Raw genomic sequence first — 5,678 nt, forward strand, 5'->3', positions numbered from 1 at the left:
TTCCCTTTCAGTCCTTGGTCTCTTCAACACTGAGCTCCCAGCTGCTTTCCTGTTTTTGAGGGAACAATACAGAATCCTGTATCTTGTCCCCTCTGGAGGGGAAAAAAGATGCTGGTGTCAGTGGGGAAATAGTCTGAACTGTGAAAACGGTGGGGATGGGAAGGGTTAAGCAGTTACGGGGCCCAGAGATCTCCCAGCATTACAACTCATCTCCAGACTACAGAGGTCAGTTCCCCTGGAATAAATGGCTGCTTTGGAGGGTGGTGGACTCTGTAGCGCTCAACTAGGGTTGCCAGGCCCCCCTCCTCACTCCGGCAGGGGGATTTGGGGGCGTTCTGGGGGTGGGCGTTCTGGGGGTGGGTGCCCCTAAGCTCCACCCCCAAGAGTGTTTGGGGGCGTTCTGGGGGTGGGTGGGGATGCCCCTAAGCCCCGCCCCCAAGAGTGATCACCCACTCGGCCACCCTTCTCCCTCCCCTCTTGCACGATTTAAAGGGTTTCAGCTGATTGGTGGGCCACGTTGTCTCCACTGACCAGCTGAAGCCCTTTAAATTGGACAGGAGGGGTGGGAGAGGGATGGCCGGACGGGTAGTAACTCTTGAGGGTTGGGGCTGGGGGGGGCAGGCTTCCCCACCCACCAGCAGGGGTGGATTGAAGCCCCCTGAAGTGAGGGGTCCCCCACCTGGACCTGAGGTCTGGCAACCCAACATTCAACCCACTGAAGTCCCTCCTTCCCCAAACCCTGCCCTCCCTAGGCTCTACCACCTAATCTCCAAGAATTGCCCAATCCAGAATTTGTGACTCAAGGGTGGAGTCTTCCTTGCCTTACAGAGCACCTCCAGTAGCGGAAAAGATCTATGGAATCTATTCCAGTATCCTGCATCTACCCCCTCCCTCCAATTGGGGGGGGGAGACCTCAGGAGGGCAAAACACAGACAGGCCTCCTCATCACGTATACCTTGAATGTAAAATATTGTTAGCAGGATTCAGAGCTCTGTGAAGAATATCTAAAATTAGTGAATGCCTAACCTTGGTTATCACGTGGATATGCTTTGAGCAGATGTCAACTGGAGGGGAAAAATATCTCGAAATAAGATTTTAATGAGTCTAGCATTGCTTTGTAAATTATGGAACAATTATCACTGCTGGTTTTACGGAAATCTGAAGTCAAATTGCGTAGCCCCCGACAGAAGTATATAATGCAGGGGCATTGTTGCATGATACACGCCTGGATCCCTGGGAGGCTTGGGGGTGGTGGTGGTAGGCAGTCCTCCCTCTAAGCTGAGTTAGTGTGAGCTAGCTCACAGCTTTTTAGCCTCTGGCTCACACATTTTTGTCTTAGCTCAGGAAGGAGGGCTCCAGAGCAAGCTAATTTATGCAGTAGCCAAATCACTCGCTCACACCTTGAATGCCAGTAGCTCACAAAGTAGAATTTTTGCTCATAGGACTCCATATCTTAGAGGGAGCATTGGTGGTAGGACATTGTTGATGTGACAGTGGTGTACTTTCATCTCCACCCTGTTTTCTCCTGCCACTTATTGGTGCATCGGTGGGGAACGGGGGTGTTTTGGCAGGGGTTTGCCCACCAAAAATGGACAAATGGCACCCCTATGAAAAGGGGGGGGAAGGACAAATTCTTCGCAAACGTCACTTGTATTGATGTCCAGCAGTGCAACCCTAAACAGAGTTGCGCCTTTCTACGTCCGTTGAAATTAATCGGCCTAGAAGACTGAGGAACATGTGACTCAACCAGTTTGAAAAATTAAATTAATAGAACAGGAGGCTGTCACATTACACAAGTGTGGAACACTCAGGTTCTGTGCAGTGACTTCTTATTCAACAAGTTGGCTGTTCGTAGTTCTCCTCTAGGAGGTCTTGGCACTCGTGGTTCTAGCAAAGAGCCTTGACTGGGTCACTGAAAATCCTGCTGGATCCTATCCCTGTGGCTGTGTAAGGAATCGTGTCTGGGCATGGGACGAATCAATGATCCTGAGGGGGGTCCCCCCCCCCCGGCAAAGCTGAGTCTCCGTGTTTGAATCTACAATCCCCTCTCGTAGAAATGTGTTCGCAACTTTGTGCAGGAATCCCAGTCCCGGCTGCTTTGCGCCAGGGCTTTATTTGGCTGGCACGCCTTCCCTTGGTCTCAGACAGTAGGACTGCCAACCCTTTGGAGGGAGCGAGGTTTCTCTCACTTTCTGCCCCCCCCCAATCTGCCACCGGCCCATTGGCTGGTGGGGGAGCCCGGCCCCCGAAGAGCCCCATCCTCCTTGTCCTTCTCCCTCAAGGCTTTTGAAGGCTGACGTGCCTGGCGTGATCATGTCGCCTGGAGGTGACGTCATTGTGCCAGGCACCTTGTGCAGGGATGCTCTAGCGTTTGGGTACAAACTCCATGGTGACCATAGAGGTTTTTTTACCCATGGGCTAGAGCGTCCCCCCGCATGACGTGCCTGGTGCAATGACATCACTTCCAGGTGACATTGTTGTGGTGCATAGGAGCCGGGCAGCATGCCCTGCAGGATGATGTCACTTCGGCAGGCATGCCAATATCGCCAGGGGATGGAGGCCCCCCACTGGAACCCAGGTAAGACCTGGCAACCCTATCAGACAGAAGGGGAGGCAGGCTGGGTACCACCCTAATCCACCGCCTCTCCCTTGGCTCTACTCCCTTCTCAGCTAGGAGCCAGAGCTGATCAATCCTTTTTTTGGTGTAGTGGTTAAGTGCGCAGACTCTAATCTGGGAGAGCCGGGTTTGATTCCCCACTCCTCCACTTGCAGCTGCTGGTGTGACCTTGGGTCAGTCACAAGTTCTCCCAGAGCTGTTCTCTCAAGGGCAGTCCCCGAGAGAGAGCTCTCTCAGCCCCACCTACCTGTTGTGGGTGTCTGTTGTGGGGAGGGGCAAGGAAAGGAGCTTGTAAGCTGCTCTGAGACGCAGAGTGAAGGGTGGGGTATGAATCCAATCTCCTCCTCCTCCTCCCCCTCCTCCCTCAAGGCTTTTGAAGGCTTTAGCTAGGCCTGGGGCACACCCAGTGGCCTCCCTCTACCCAGAATCCTTACAGGAGTATGGCCCCACCTGTGAGAGAGACCAATAGAACCTCCAGAGCAACCTCTGCCTCTTTACCTTCCTTTCCAAACAGGGTGGAGCTTCCCGGGCAGATTCTCAGACAGCTGGCTGCAATGGCTGCCTGAGTCTTATGGGGCCAGCCACCATCGATCAACTGGCTGGTGTGCAGCTCTTTATAAGGTGCCTCAGTTCCCCCACTGGGCCTGATGTCTGCTGGGCTTGACCCTGCGAGGGCCTGAGAAGGAGAGAGTCAGGGTGTCGTCCCTCCCGCCTCCCAACACTTTCATCCACCGGCTGATGATAGATGCAAAACCAGATCTGACCCTTGCACACTATTAAACCTCTCCCATTCCAGAACCCAACACTGATTTAAAAGAGAGGGGAAAAAGAAATGTAATTTCAAGACAGTCTGGTTAAAGACAGCGTTGAAAGGCACATTAATCTTGCTGTTCTGCAGGATGTTTTGTTCAAAGCTGCTCTTTTCCCTATCAAAATTCTTCATTTATCCTGAGACATGTCCTGCTGTGATAATCATTTCATCTGGGCTTACTTTCCTAACTTTCTAAAGAGAGTTTAATGAGCTGGATTTAATTCTTGCGGCCGGAGGAGGAAGGAGTAATGACTGCCCAAAAAAAAAGAAAGAAATCAGACCGGAGGGTATCTAAGACACTACTGTATTTGAGATCAGAACTTCAAATACAGTAAATGGTAAGATTTTGTCGAATACGGAATAAAAAGGCTGCATTATTGGAGGTTACAGACTGCTTTGTTAGACAATGCTGTCACTTCCCAGTGCAAGATTTCAAACCACCTCTGCCATTAATTCACAGTGCAGAGGACTGTAGAGCTTATTATTTTGAGTCCTGTAGCTGGATCTTGTCAGATCTCAGAAGCTAAGCAGGGTCGGCCCTGGTTTGTACTTGGATGGGAGACTACCAAGGAAGTCCGGCGTGGCTATGTAGAGGCCGGCAATTGCAAACCACTGCTGGATGTATCTTGCCTTGAAAACCCTGCAGGGTCGCCATAAGTTGGCTGTGACCTGATGGCACTTTCCACCGCACCGCAGGGTGGTTCCAGGGTCTCTGCATGCCACAAGTTTATCTCTACAATGAACCTGGGAGGTAGATGAAGCAGGCATTACAACCAAAAGCAACAACAATAATACAGTCCACAGTAAACAATGGCCAAAAAACAGCAAATAACAACTGTGTACTGCACAAACCTGCACCAAAGTAAACAAAAAGAGACTTCAACACAAAGGTAATTCAACACATGTTTGGTCCAACTTACATAATAGCAACCTTGGTAGGTGCTTTCTAAAGCTTAGGAGACCTGGCCCATATAGAAACTGAATAAAGTTTGCCTGTTAAGAAATTGCAATGAGACTTCCTGTAGTGGCTTTTTGTTCCTGAGGAAGGACCAGAAGTCCGAAACACTGAACAATACCTAGGAAAAGTTTTGATATCTATTCCACACTTCATTGTTTCCCTTTGAGAAATTTCTATTCTGGACTTTGTTCTTTCCCTTTGGGATATTGTGGACTTTTGTATTTTCCTATGATGGATTACATGTGTTGAATTACCTTTGTGTTGAAGTCTCTTTTTGTTAACTTTGGTGCGGGTTTGTGCAGTGCACAGTTGTTATTTGCTGTTTTTTGACTATTACAACCAAAAGGTCATAGGATCCCACACTGTGATGCTCCCGATATGCACAAGCTCCATTTTGTGTAAACTAGGGTTACCATGTGTTGGAAAGCAAAAACAAGGACATATTTCCCGACCGACTGCTTCAAACAAGGGATCACGATGACAGATTTTTAAATTTTTATTTATTTTATTCATTCAATTTATACCCTGCCCTCCCCACGAGCAGGCTCAGGGCGACCTACACTGGTCAATACAAACAACAGTTAAAACGTAAAATCCTCTAAAAACAATTCAGTTATAAATAAATCATGATTCATAAAGTGCTGGCAATAGCTGATTAGTTATTTAAGATGGCTTACTTAAGAGTGACCCTACTGTGTAAAGCTGTGATAATTACTACTAACAAGAAATATTCCTTACCCCCTCCCCCCAAAAAGAGGACGTTTTCATCCGGTTTTTAAAAGAGCCCAAAAGAGGATGGGCACACAAAAAGAAGGGCATTTCCTCTAAAATGAGGACATCTGGTAACCCAAGAGGACTATGCAGGGATTTCCATGTGAACATAAAATAACAGATTTTTAGGGGTTCACGTTCAAGTGTACCAAAGCTGGATGTATGTACACGGAATATGTACTGTGTATCGCTCTGTATGTACACGGAATATGTATGCACACGGAATGCACTGTGTATCGCTCTGTTCACACAAAATGGCAACTGTGGCCAGGGGTCATTTCGTAGAAAAAGAGGTGCAGGAGCTCATTAGCATAAATCATTAGCATAATTTATTTGCATACACACAACCCCCTGACATTACCGGAAGTGTGTCAGAAGGCAACACCCACCGCTCAGGCTCCACTGGACTGTTCTGGATTGCTGGAGAACGTGCAGATCTGTCCTCGCAGAAAAGGGAGAGCTTGTACCTGAATAAAACTGGGTCTTAAATGTGCCACTGGACTGTTTTGGACCGGGGGCCT

At 48.9% G+C, this 5,678-nt stretch overlaps 1 pseudogene; it reads left to right on the top strand.

Moving 5' to 3' along the window:
* The window catches only part of LOC107116704, a 47,258-nt pseudogene that overhangs the window by 17,198 nt on the left and 24,382 nt on the right, over positions 1-5,678 (top strand).

Source organism: Gekko japonicus, unplaced genomic scaffold, assembly GCF_001447785.1.
Source record: "Gekko japonicus isolate JY-2015 unplaced genomic scaffold, Gekko_japonicus_V1.1 scaffold598, whole genome shotgun sequence".
Lineage (NCBI taxonomy): Eukaryota > Metazoa > Chordata > Lepidosauria > Squamata > Gekkonidae > Gekko > Gekko japonicus.